This window comes from Achroia grisella, unplaced genomic scaffold (genome assembly GCF_030625045.1).
Source record: "Achroia grisella isolate CSIRO2021 unplaced genomic scaffold, CSIRO_AGI_Agris_v1 utg509, whole genome shotgun sequence".
Lineage (NCBI taxonomy): Eukaryota > Metazoa > Arthropoda > Insecta > Lepidoptera > Pyralidae > Achroia > Achroia grisella.
Window position 1 is genome coordinate 1,084,116 of NW_026712902.1, and position 15,806 is coordinate 1,099,921.

The following is a 15,806-nucleotide window of genomic DNA, read 5'->3' on the forward strand; positions in this document are numbered from 1 at the left end:
CGATGGTCGTGGGTTCGATTCCTCGCACGGTACAAACATTTGTATTCATGAGTATGATTGTTTGTATAGGTCTGGGTGTTTTCTATGTACAATATGTATTTGTTTACAAAAAAATGTATCCATGTATTTATATCAGTTGTCTAGTACCCATAACACAATCTCTGCTTAGCTTGGGACTAGATGGCGCTGTGTTAATTGTCCTGAAATATTATTATTATTATTATTTTATGACAAACAGCCTCGATGGTGTAGCGGTTTACTAAACCGATTTACTTCCGATAGTCGCGGGTTCGATTTCATACACGTTCCAAATATTTGTATTCATGTGTATAACTTACTAATACAAATGCACTTTGCGACGAAACGAACCCGCGACCATCAGAAGCAATGCAGTAAATCAAACCGGTACACCACCGAGACCATCCAAAACCGTTTAGTACTTATATATAAACGATCCTATATTAGCTGCTAATCGGTGGTCATCACTGGGCTACGAACTAGTACCCCTCGTAAGGACCGTCTCGTTTTTCACACAAGCCACTGCGGCATCAATGATTTATGTCGGCTCTAACCCTCGGGGTGATTCGTCCGCTGTACAGATTATTATTGTAATCCACGGATTTATGTGAGGATCAACATGGACCGATCCTGTTATTTAAAACGTATGAAAAATGACGATTCGTGGAATGAAAATTGAACGGACAATGAAGGAATATCTTGCAATTTATATGTTTTCTAACATATTATTAAAACGTATAAAAAATTAGCTATCCCGCTTGGAATGGTGATCGTAACCAAATAATAAAAAAATAATCTCCAATCCAAAAACCTTGACCTTTATGGGTTAGATTTAACCAAAAAAAAAGACAAAGAAAAATCATCGTTGTAGCTTAAAAAAAAAAAGAATTTCCACACAAACTTTCATCTCCTATTCTATTTTACCACCTTAAGGGTAACATTTTAAAAACTTTTAATGTCATATTTATATATACACATATTTAATCAACCGAGTAAAAAATAAGTTTCATAATTCTAGCTTTAAAAATGACGATACTTGCATAAAACCTTTTATTTCCCCTTTCAACCCCTTAAAATTCTCTTTATTTGCATTTAATCAGCAATCTAAAAAATAAATTTCAAACTTCTAGCTTTAAAAATGACGATACTTCCATACAATATTTCATTTCCCCTTCAACCCTTTACAACCTTTTTGTTTTATTTGTATTTATCAGCAGTCTAAAAAATAGCTTTCAAGCCTGTAACTTTCAAAATTAACGATACTTCCATACAACCTTTCATCCCTCCATTCAACCCCTTACAACCCTTTTTTCACATTAAATAAGTAGCCTGTCCTTTCACAGAGTCTAACTGTGTACCATTTTTTTCATTTCATTTAAATTGCTTTAGTAAGAAATTTAATTTAAATGGGTTTAGTAGTTTTGGCGCGATAGCGCGACAGACAAACAGAGTTAGTTACTTTTGAATTTATAATATTAGTAAGTATTTATATTTTTAGAAATAACAATTGATCTTTAAATTATTATTCTAATTGGCATTATCTAGAAGTTACGATGTTGTGTTAACCAATAATTGGCACACAGACATCAGACTAATGTAATCCGTACTCTGATTAGACATATTAATAATGTACACACTGTACCAGGGATGTTATGGATATGAAATTTCGGATACGGATAGGTTTCGGATATAGGAAAGATTATTATACCGGATACGGATACGGATGGGGATATAAAATTATTTCGGATTATCCGTTAGTTTCGGATAATTTCGGTTACGGATATTAATGTTTTCAGGAATTTCATAAATAAAATACAAATAGCTAAGAAAACGTGTCTCAATTAGCCCCCGATATCCGATATTGTTCGAAACTTTTATTTCGGATTCGGTTACGGTTACGGATATTTTTTTATATCGGATATCCGATAGTTTCGGTTGCGGTTACGGATATTTTCTTATATCGGATATCCGATAGTTTCGGTTACGGTTACGGATATTTTTTTATATCGGATATCCGATAGTTTCGGTTACGGTTACGGATATTTTTTTATATCGGATATCCGATAGTTTCGGTTACGGTTACGGATATTTTTTTATATCGGATATCCGACAGTTTCGGGTACGGTTACGGAGCTCCTTAACATCCCTGCACTATACATCTACCTATTTTGTATCCTTTATCTTACCTTACTAATATTATAAATGCGAAAGTAACTGTCTGTCTGTTGCGCATTCACGCCAAAACTACTGAAGTGATTTAAATGAAATTCGGTATATACATAGTCGAGATTCTGAGAAAGGATAAGGAATTACAAGTTCTGCTTTCTATAGGACTATATGGCGCTATGTGAATTGTTCATGGATATTGTTGTATATATAAACGAGAGAAATATGGTACAGACCAAGTCGCATGGGTGAGCTGGTTAATTATAGATTACTGTTAATTTCCCAGACAACCACGTAGGTTATTTACAAACTAATCTATACATATAAATAAAATTGGAGTGTCTGTTTGTAATATTGAAATAACCGTTTTTTTTACTACATGCATATGACTATAAATACGGTACATATACCGAAATAATATTTTTTACAATTTTTGTCTCTTTGTCTGTCTGATTGTTCCGGCTAATCTCTGAAATGGCTGGACCGATTTTGACGGGACTTTTTTTGGTAGCTAATGTAATAAGGAGTAACTTAAGCTAATTTTATTTTAGAAAAATAAAGTTAACTTCCAGACGGACGAAGTCGCGGGAACAGCTACAGCTACAGCGACAAATAAAGCTGACAACTTCCAACGTTACCAAATTAAAAAAATCTATAAAGCCGTATCAACGTTAAAAAAAAGTCAGAACTAAGGATGTTGAGACAGAGATTCAGGTGTCTCACAACAACATTTCTCTGTCAATGAGTTGAACTGCTCCATGTTGAAATTTCCCAACTCTATAAATTTATCCAGTGATTTACTATAATTATTAATTTCAAGAGCACACTCATATTTGTTTGTTAAATTATATAATCAGGATTCGAACTCTTGAATTTTACTCTTTAATTTATTTTGTTACAAATCTTTATCATGTAAATTTGTTTTACAATTTTGAAGTTCTTGTAACTGGTCTAATATTTATAGATTTTAAACATTTAGTATGAATTCTCACTAACTTTTCTGACTTTTTAATAAATTTGTTTATTTATTACTTATTTTATATATTTATTTAATTTATTAACACTATTAAATTGACTAGTTCAACTATTTGAGCTGGGTCTTAGTTAAATCTATGGTCACCAACGGCTGAGTAGACTTTTACAAGTGACATTTAACAATTCTGTATACACTAAGGTGTTATAATGATGGCAGGAGCTGTGGCGAGAGTAAACACATATAGTAGGGCGGAACTAGTATATGAACTGTTACATCTTGAATCTTGAATTACTCTACCTTAGATTAATTACATAAACAATATATATTAACAACTGCGTGATTCGTTTGATAAAACGCTGTCACAATCAACTATCGAACGTGCCAATTTGCATCACGATATCACAGTAGCTACTCACCCATTTGTGTTCCAACATAGATTCACTATGTTCTTGTGCTTCCTCAAAGTGTCTCAACATCCTTATATCTGGCATTTTTTAAGAAATTACTCGTGTGTATGAGATTTCTTTCCAGTTCGGTGAATCCTCTAAAGTGTGAATTGCTATCAAAATGTAAATAATATTGCGGAAAGAAAGTAAAAACATATTTTTTCCACAAAATAAATGTTATGAGACAACAAAGGGAAACTTTTGTGAGATAGTTATTTTTAAACTTTTGTGTTAAATACACATTTACACATTCAGTAGCATCAGATATATAATAGTGTATATGTAGATATATAATATAACTAGATACTCGCCCCTACTTCGCACGGGTGTACAAATACTACAAATACTACATAATACAAATTTGGGAGAATAGAGTGACCACCAGCATATGCTATTGTAAAAACAAAAAATCTAATCAGTGTTCGATACCCAAACAGACAGTCACATCAAGCAACACCCGTACACGAGTATGACGGATGAGCCAGCCATCATTGCACTCAACCATATTTGAGGGAGCACATAGATCCGGTCCACCACGCCGCCACAAGTTTGAACTTTATAGCGAACATGACTGTTTCAAGTTACTCCACTACGTCATTTATATTATTTACAGTATAGGCTGTACCGATTACTGTTTTCACCCATTACAATATTAAATTTACAATTTGTCAATACTAAATTTATAATTATAATAATAATCTCAGGACAATTCACACAGCGCCATCTAGACCCAAGTTAAGCTAGCTAAAGCTTGTGTTATGGGTACTAGATAACTGATACATATACATAGATTTTTTTTAAATACATACATATTATATATAGAAAACACCCAGATCGATACAAACAATCATACTCATGAATACAAATGTATGTGCCGTGCGAGGAATCGAACCCGCGACCATCGGTCGTAAAGCGGGACCGCTAGACCATCGAGGTCGTCATTCTCTCTTTCTTTAATGTTATTACATTATCTATGTCAATGGGAAATTTATATACTTCGTAACAAAAGTTAAATAAATTTGGGAAAAAATATGATTTACATACATACAAACTTTTGTTTTATAATACTATTAAGATTAAAATTATCTAATTTAGATTATAATTGATTAACTTTATAATATAGTTATATATATAGTTATATATATTTATAATATAGTAATATAGTTTATGCATCAGAATAACACATAAGGTATATTTTATATTGAAACTTAAAGCGGGTGGAACCGCGGGGCACGGCTAGTATATACATAAAAAGACTGGACATTTACATAGACCATTCTTAGAAGTTATTATTATTGAAAAATTGAATTTCCTCAATTTTTGTTTATTAAAATAAACAAAATTTGAGGCACCTATAATTTTTTTTTCCTTTTCATTTCTTGAGTGGTTGAATGTACGATACATTAATATAGTTTCACTATGTACAAGTCCTCTGAGGACTTGCGAAAAACAATTTTCTGTTCCCTTACAAACAGAGCCCGTTTTTGGGTTTTGAACTGAGATGGATGGTTTAATCCGGCGAGTGGCTGACGCATTCCGAATTCGTGCTGCTTGCCACCTGACTACCCAATTTATATACGTACGTGGTGTTATTTAAAATAAAGTACTATAAATAACGACTCCATTTTCCCCGCCTAAAAATAATAATAAAAAAGTTATAAGAAAAAGAAAATCAAGGGCAAAGGAAAACGTCTACAATTCTTTGTGAAATGTAAAACTACGATTCTAAATTTGATTTTTTTGTTTGTGATGATTAAATTCACAGATACTTCACCGATTTTAAAATATCCTTTGACTGTAGGAAAGTACATTACGAGCGAGTTTTTTTTTAATTAGAGCTCTTTTAGCTCTTTATTGCACCCATGTTATTGTTTAATGTTACGCTCGTACATAGTCCGAGCAGATTGCTAGATAATTTTTTTAAAATTGAACTGTACAATTTGAAATGTGAATTTAATTAGGCGAATATTTCTTGCGATTTCACCTAAAAAATATTTAAAAAAAATGGATATTTGTTGAGATCTCAAAAACTACTGTACTAGATAAATTATCATGAAATTTGATATACACATACTCCATAATTATAAAAATAATTTATAAAAATAATAAATATTCAAATTTACGTAAAAAAAGCCGCAAGATGTGTTATATAAAACTGATAGATAACAATGATAAAAATCATGAAACAAACACGACCATCCGAAGTAAACCGGTTTTGTTGATTTGTTTTAACAAAATGAATATGAAAGTTTTATTACACAGATCAAATATTTTCAGTTATATTTATTCAAAATAAACAGACATAACGACCTGGTTGTCTCGCGTTTTAATTCAAGAAATATCTCATATACATCAAACATTGTAAAATAAATATGTAAATATAACATATTTATTTTACAATGTTATTTGGAGTTAAAAACAAAACACTTGAAATTAGTTACTTGAATATTACAACTATATTTGTTTCAAATAATAATAATAATATGTTCACACAGCGCCATCTAGACCCAAGTTACGCTGCCGGTCTTGTATTAGGAGCTAGATAACTAATACAAATACATAGACAATTTTTTTGTCGTACATACATATTATATATAGAAAACACCCAGACCACAATATAAAAATTAACATATTTGACAAAAAAATTGTCTATGTATTATATATAGGGAGATACAAACAATTACACATGAATACAAATGTTTGTGCCGTCCGTTCGAACCCGCGACCATCGCTTATTATGCTACTGCTTTTCTTAAATAAATTCAAAACATCTGTTAAATCATATTTACTTAGCAAAGCCTATTTGATTACTTGAATGAATGCATGTTGTTGTCATGCACTAGATTTTCATTTAATGTTAGACATAGACACCTATATTTATACATAGTAATAAAAAGTAATTCAATTGAGTTTCTTGCTAGTTCTTCTATTGGATCTATATATTGTCTCGTGTGTGGTAGGAAAAAAATTAAAATTATAGTGTAAAAAAATTCACGTTCATAAGCGGCTAAAATGTCCTTCATGATTAAATGATTTTTTCATTTATTTGAATACTAGTTTAGATAATACTTGCATATCGATAGATAGATAGATATATCGTTTATTTGTTTGTTGTAATCAGTAAATGTTCATAAGAATAGACAATACATAATATATATAATATAATAATTTGATATAATTTTAACTAACTGGTAAGAATTAATCCTGAAAAAAGAATATATAAGAAAAAAAAAGAAAAATTTTAAAAATCTGAAAATTACGTGAGATCTCAACCGCTAGCCAAGAAATTTCCGTGGAATGCCTAAAATTTGTTTTTTTATAAAATATTCTTTGTGATGTTTTTTTAAAACTGTGTACGGTAGTCAGATGCCTAAATAGTGGCAGGTTCCAACATTTTGTTACTTGGTATATCAACAAGGAATACTAGGTTAGATAAATAGTCTGAGTATCATCAAGGAACCTATTTCAGCATGACGCGTTAAATTTCATATACATCAAAATTGTCCTGTAACTCTGTCAGTTTGTGGAGTTAGTTAACTTTTCAGCGTATATCTGCAACGAATCAGCGTGGACGCTGTCTGGAAGAGAATCAGCTACTATCTATTTTGTCAACCCTGAACTGCTGAATGGGTTAACTTTGTGTCTATGGGGAGATATTGTTCCCGTCCGTTGACGTGGGTGCTTTTCAGGGATGAAATCGTCAGTGACTGCCCGATTTGAATAGAAAATTGTTGTTGTTACTATTACATGCATACATACATTTTTATACCTATTTATAAAATGATCTTAGTCGTGACGTTTTATTTTCTTCTGTTATTTTTACGTACGCTGTCTCGTGTGTGGTGGCCCCGCTGAAAATCAGCGCTATAGTATAAGTATACTACAGTATAAATGCTGATTGATCACATTCAGCGTTACTAGTATGTTTTAGATTTCAAGTTGTATAGTAAATCTAATATCTTATATATAAAATTCTCGTGTCACAGTTTTCGTTCCCATACTCCTCCGAAACGGCTCGACCGATTCTCATGAAATTTTGTGAGCGTATTGAGTAGGTCTGAGAATCGGCCAACATCTATTTTTCATCGTCCTAAATGTTAGGGGTAGTCCACCCCTAATTTTTATTTTTATTTTAAGGCAAAACAACGTTTTACGGGACAGCTAGTCTTATATATAAAATTCTATTGTCACAATGTAACTAACATTCTTCTCTAAAGCGTCTTGACCGATTTTATGAAATTTCTAGGAGATCTAAGAATCAGCTACTATCTATTTTTCATATCCCCTAAGTGATAAGAGTTGTCCAGCCCTAACATTTTTTTTTATTTTTTGGACAAAATTTCATTCTTTTATAATGTGAATTAATAATATATATAATCCTAAATATCCTAAATAACCCTTCTATCATCAACCACTATTTTTTATTTGCGTTACATAAATTTATATGGCATAACAACTTTTGCCGGAACATATGGTAAATCATAAAATTCGTTTCAGTTGAAGAGTAAGATATGGCAGTTGATTTTATTGATACTTCAGTTCTCAGTATCGTAACGGATGAGGCATCATATGATGACCGTGATCCGTAGTGCCGTTCATATAAGCAAGATTTTTTCCATCAGGTGCCTGTTTTATATCAACTTCTTCTTCTTCTTCTTCAAAAAAATCAAATAATTCTTATTCAGAAAATGAAGTCGCAACCTGTTCTGCAACCTTTTAAACTACTCAGATTTTAATACAGTTTTCAGCGAAATATAGAGTGATTTCTGAGGAATGTTTATAGGTATAATATTATACTACTGAAAAGCAGAAATAAATTTCAGTCGAGTGAAACTACAGGGACAGTAATTTTACTAATATTAGAAACGCAAAAGTATGGATGTTTGTTACTCTTTCACGCGAAAACTACTGAACGAATTTTTATGAAACTTTACAGTAATATAGCTTATACATCAGAATAACATACAGACTACTAACTGTGCCCGCTGCTTCATCGGCATAATCTATATATCCTTTTATCTCCTCTTTCAACCCTTTACAGCCCATTTCGCATTAAAAAGTAGCCTATCTCCTTTCTCAGGGTCGAAACTATCTGTGTACCAAATTTCATTTAAATCAGTTTATTAGTTTTGGCGTGAAAGCGAGACAAACAGACATACAGAGATTACTTTCGCATTTATAACGTTAGTAAGGGTAATTTTTTCGCGGAAGAAACCGCAGGCACAGCCAGTAATAAATAAAACGTAAAACAATTAAAAAACGGCGTGGACTCTGCCATCTGGCAAACAAATGCTGCGAGACATTCGTCTAAATTTAATTGTCCTAATTCACGTTAATTAAACTCGGGGACAAAAGGGAATCCACAACAGAGCAGACAAATACACTGCTATCTGCGTTCGCTTGATGAATGTGCAGCGTTTGTATGGATTAGGTGTGAATTTGTATGGATTACAGGGGGTATAAGTAAGCTCCCGCTGAGTTATGGTTCGGGTAACACCGATTTGTAGAGCAGCCCACCAAAAAATTATAATAATACAACTCCTTGTATAAAACTAGCTACACACCTCGACTTCGCATGTATTTACATCTATACATATAAATATAATTGGACTGTCTGTTTGTAATATTGAAATAGCTATTGTTTACTACATGCATATGAATATAAATATGGTACATACACCGAAATCACATTTTTTACAATTTTTATCTGTCTATCTATCTGTTGGTTCCGGCTAAACTTTGAAATGGTTGGACCGATTTTGACGGGACTTTTATTGACAGGTAGCTGATGTAATAAAGAGTAACTTAGGCTACTTTTATTATTTTTTGTCTATCTGTCTGTCAGTCTGTTTGTTCCGGCTAATCTCTGAAATGGCAGGACCGCTTTTGACAGGACTTTTATTGACAGGTGGCTGATGTAATAAAGAGTAATTTAGGCTACTTTTATTTTAGAAAAATAAAGTTAAATTCTATGCGGACGAAGTCGCGGGTGCAGCTAGCTATGAATAAAAACCTTTCTCTTAAATTACTCTATCTATTGCTAAAAACTGCATTAAAACGCGTGGCGTAATTTAAGAGATATAAGTATAGAGACAGCAGAAGCGACATCATTTTATACTATGTAACTACCCGCCCCGACTTCGCACGGGTGTACATATATTATACACATAAACCTTCCTCTTAAACTACTCTATCAATTGCTAAAAACTGCATTAAAATCCAAAAAATAGTTTAAAAGATCGAAGCAAAAAGACAGCTGTAACGATTTCATTGTGAAGAAGATATTATATCAAGTTTGCTACGGAGCAGTTTCTATTCACACAAAATTCATTAAAATTTAATTTTGAACAACATTTACTTAAAAGAGCAACAAACAAGTTTCTTGTCCGTTCTTCTTATGAAGTTTCGCTTTCCGAATGAGTTAGGATAAAAAAGAAACTGTGTTCCAGAGTGCTTCAGTCAATTTTTTAACTTTCGTGTTTAATATACATTATTTATATTATTAACCGGGTCTTAACATGAACTAATTTTACGGCAAACTAGCTATTGTCCGCGGTTTCTCTCGCGTTAGTTTATCCCCTTAGGGATGGAATTTATCAAAATCCTTTCTTAGGGGATGCTACGTCATAGTAGCTTTATGCATGCAAAGTTTTAGCCCGATCGATTTAAAATTGACAAAGTTTCATACAAATTTTCTTCTCCTATTTTATCCCCTTGGGGGTAGAATTAATCAAAATCCTTTCTTAGCGGATGCCTACATCATAACATCTACTTGCATGCCAAATTTCAGCCCGATCCGTCCAGTGGTTTGGGCTGTGCGTTGATAGATCACTATGTCAGTCACCTAGTAATTCATATCCTACTACTAATCATCCCCTAATAATATATATATATACATAAAAGGGATACATAATATGATGTAAAAATACATACACAACTATATGAATACATATCAAACAATCTGACAGTCAAACCAAAGAAAATAAAAAGAAAAATATAAAGACATAACATTTTTTTTATTTTTAAAGAGAAATCACAAGAGAGAAAAAATAATTTAAAAAAAAAGTGTGTTAGGCATTTATGTTAAATAAAAATAAAGAAACATATGATTCTTTAATGGACAAATTCAATTTCGACAAATACTTACTTATAGTACTGGACTGCTTGTTGTACGGCAGCGAGATGACAGTTCGATTGAAAATGTCTATGGCGTTGTGCCAACATTCCAACATTCTTGAGTTGCAGTCTATTCCTTTGGAAGATGCATTAAGTAATGAAAGGAATATTCACCTTAATTTCTGTTTACTTGAAGTAACATTAAATTTATAAACTAAAAAGAAATTAAATCTGATTAGTAGTATATATTTACACATTTCGACTTGTAAATGTAAACTTATAAGGATTATTTAAAAGAGCAACACACAATTTTCTTGCTCGTTCTTCTTGTGATCAGACAGTTCCGAACGAGCGGTAGATAAAAAACATTGTTATGACTATTCAAAAGTGCTTAAATTAAGTTTATTTGAATAAATGATTTTCTATTCTATTCTATTCTAACCTTGACGTATTATACTCTACTAGCTGACCCGCGCAACTTCGTCTGCCTTTCATTTCCCCACCTTTTGCAATATTTTTCATTGCAGCTCCGCTCCTATTGGTCGTAGCGTAATGTTATATAGCTTAAAGCATCACAGATTTGGAATCCTCGATACAAAACCTACATACTACGTCTCGAAAATATCAAAAAGAAGTTCATTCGTTTTTTAGCCTCCAGATTACGAGATCCGTATGATTCCTCTATGTATCTTGAGTTTTGCAAAAAACATCAACCAGCCAGCCTCTTGAGAAGCGTAGGGAATCTAATGAGAGTAGCCTCTGGAGCTGTCGACTGCATTAATCTCATGGGTAAATTATATATTAACGTACCACGATTATCAAAAAGCACGATCTCCTATCTGTTCCCCTAGTATCATCGAACTATAAGCAGAATTAATTTCTCTGGCGAGCTAGCAACAATTTGAATAAATTATCTAAAACGGTTAATATAGATCTATTTTGTAATAATATTAAATCAGCGACACACCGACTAAGTGAGCCCTTCTTTAAATAACAATTAATTATTAAAGATCATGTACATGTATATATTTGTATAAATTCACTATTTGTTACTGTACTCTTGTTAATTAATTTCATATTCTCTGTTAACTTTATAATGTGTTGGTGCCTTTATATGTAGTGATGTCAAATGTAACAGAATTAGTCTGTTGTTATTTGTGAAAGCCTGTCAGTGGCTTAGTATGACGTTTATATTGATTCTATTTATAACTGTACATTTTATAGAAATAGAAATAATCTTTATTCAAATAAACTCATTACAAGCACTTTTGAATAGTCATATTTTGATTCTACCACTCATTCGGAATGCAGATTCATCACAAGAAGAATGAGCAAGAATCTTGCGTGTTGCTTTTTTGAACAGATGTTTTTTTTATATAAATAATTACAGTATAACAAGTAAGAGGCATGCGACAATCAACATAGAAATCGCTACGCACTCATTATTAGTGTAATCAGATAATATTGTCAGTGCTATGTATTTAAAATTTTTCTACAAAAACATTATTATCGTTAACGAATTCTTCAATTTTATTTTATTATAATGAATTCCTTGTTGACACGGCATCCTAAATTATTGCGCACTGTTTTGTTGTACGTTAAATAGGTATCGCACCGTATTTAGTCGTGTGAACTGTACTGAACGTCTTAATCCTTATATTTATCCAGCGACCGCAGCCGTCCCGGCCCGCGCGAACTGCTAATTATTCCTACATTCCTAGTACCTAGTATATACAGACATTAAACTTATTACCGAAAATGGAGGTGTCATTCTGTATGTAGGTTCACTTATTTTGGTCCTGTGGGTAGATGGTTGCGGGTTCGATTCCCGCACAATGTTTATTAAAATATTCAGGATTATTTCATTTGTATTGTTATTAAGGAAAAGAAAGATTGCGGCCGATATGGCTAATTATTTTTTTGTTGTTTGTTATTGTCAAAAGAAGGTGAACGAAAGGAAAAGTTAAAAGCAAGCGCGGAATTTCTTTTTATAAAATTATAGAAAGCATTATAGAATATTATAGAAATTATACCAAGACTATATAATCTATATATATACACAGATTAGATCAGATCAGACTATAATATCCACAGATTTTTCTTATTTGTGATAGTGTAACGGTGCACTCGCCTACTCAAACAGTTTACGCTGACGGGGCAACAATGGAAAATGATAAGATAAACACGAGGTCAGGTTAGTTGGCCTATTATAGCAAATTACCAGGAATTCATCACAATGATTTTCAGGGGGGGGAACCTTTATTGCACCATAATAACAAAAAAAAAACATATATACAAACGAAAACAATATTTAGATGGCAACTTATCGCTTATGCGATCTCTTGACACCTTTGGGTAGAGGAGAAAAGACAGGTGGTTGCATGATGGGGAAACATTAATAATATTAATATATAAAATTTTCATTCTACATAATATATAAATACCTTATAAAATAAATAGCAATAAAATATTTTTTCTTCCCCCCTATATACATACTTAAAACTGGATAACGTCTGTCGGTTCAGCAATTAGTATATAATACCTGCTGTTTTGCCTTAAAATAAAAATAAAAATTTATGGGTGGACTACCCCTAACATTTAGGAGGATGAAAAATAGATGTTGGCCGATTCTCAGACCTACTCAATACGCTCACAAAATTTCATGACAATCGGTCAAGCCGTTTCGGAGGAGTATGGGAACGAAAACTGTGACACGAGAATTTTATATATAAGATTAATATATATTTTAAACATATGTTTAAAAATAAGTTTCCATGCCGAAATTTAAAAAAACACGATTGAAAGTTCAAAAAACAAGGACTATCCAGTTTAAAAACAGAACGCAGCAATAGTGTTGCAATAGTTATATTAATATGTTGTAAAATTCAAGTAATTAATATAATCAGATTTAAAAAAAAATTATACTGTTGAAAATCAGTAATTAATAATAATAATAATAATAATAACACACTCACACATACATACACGCGCACACACACATACACACATTATACGTAAGTTGAAAATCTGAGAAAAAATAAAGAATAACAATAATAATAATAATAATAACACACATAACATACAATCTACCATTTCAGATAAAGTCTCAAAATATCAGGATCTTGCAATAGAGGTAAGAACACAATGGCGAGCTGATACTGTACACACTGTACCCATTGTACTTTCTTCTACCGGTATTGTACCCAAAACACTTCAAAATAGTCTGCAAACATTAAATATTCATCCATCCAAAACATATCTCCTACAGAAAGCCACAATATTAAATACCTGTCGCATAACCCGAAAATTCTTAACCTCCTCAACAATATCTTCACCCAGCACAACCTCTCCCACACTTGGCTAAGGCCCGTGTAGGTGAGTATTACCTTCTTTTAAATTCATAAAAGAAGAGAAAAAAAAAAAAGGAAAAAAAAATAATAAGGCATTTATTCAGCATTACAGTATTCTTAGACGTGCATATTATACATATACCTACATACAATAATTCATAATTATATAAACAACCGATAATTTAATTAACTTAAAATTTGTACGCTTGATATAAGCAGATTTTGTAAGGGCCATGTTTTTGTATAACATCATATATGTATGTACCCAAAATCTATTGCAAATAAATCTATTGTTATTGTTATTGCTATAAAAACCTAGGACACTGCCAAATAACTACTCAGGACATCCCAGGACACTTCCAAAACTAGGACATGTCCTAGGAAAACATGACGGTTGGCAAATGTAGTTTAAAACAGCTGTGGTACATAATAGTCATGTGAACTGCATTAAACGTCTTAATCCTCATATTTACCAGAGACCGCAGCCATTCCGGCGCACGTTAATTGCTAATTATTCCTGCTATCCTAGTACCTACTCCACGTTCCAGTCATTAAACTCATTTACTGAAAATGGATGTGCCTTAAACAAAATATTTTATGAAATCCTTTATACATATAAATAAAATTGGAGTGTCTGTTTGTAATATTGAAATAATCCTTTTTTTACTACATGCATATGAATATAAATACGGTATATACACCAAAATAACATTTTTTACAATTTTTGTCTATCTATCCGTCTGTTCTTGTTCCGGCTAATCTCTGAAATGGCTGTACCGATTTTGACGGGACTTTTTTTTGGCAGGTAGTTAATGTAATAAGGAGTAACTTAGGCTACTTTTATTTTAGAAAAATAAAGTTAAACGGGTTCTCGGGTACAACAGATAGTTTTACATAAAAACAAGCAATACTCGCTCAAGGAAGAGTCGGACAGATTAACCAGTCGACATTTTTTTTATTTTGTTATGAAAGTTTTGGGCTATTTTCAGGTGTTAAGACCTGTAGCACTGATCTACATAGATTTATTATGCTCGCCCTTTTTCAGAGTTCGCTACCTAGACCCGTCAGGGACAAGAATTGAAGGATATTCTTAGGAGCGATGGGGATAGTGTATACTTTCCAAAGGAGATATTTCGTTTATGCATAAGTGAGCTAAAATCACATAGGATGTGTAGTGGCGTTTCCTCTTCTGCTTTGCGAAATCTGCAAATTGTCAAGTTGAGGCCTAATTTTGCCATGTCTATTCAGTTTGCACTGTCCTGTGAGGGCCCTAATCATGATGCATATACTGTTTTTACTCAATAGCAATAGTCTATACGAGTAACCTGTAATTAGGGGTGTTGAATGTACTAATCCTGGGATATTCTACAAGTAGTTCAGTGATTCCTGTTTGATTATTTTCCTAGTTTTAGGGTTCCCAACGAAGGGTTCAGGGCCCTGATGGTCAATCAACATTAGGTTCAACCTCGTTAGGTTTTATCGACCTCAGCACAAAGCATTGAACAATTCACACAACGCCATCTAGTCATTAGCTAAATAGACCTTTTAGGTACTAGACAACTGATAAATATACTTAGATACATTTTTTTTAAATACATAATATACATAGAAAAGACCCAGACCAAACAAAAACTATAATACTCATGAATACAAATGTTTGTGCCGCGTGAGGAATCGAATCCGTAGCCATAGGAATTAAAGCGATGTACTGAACCACTATACCACACAGACCGT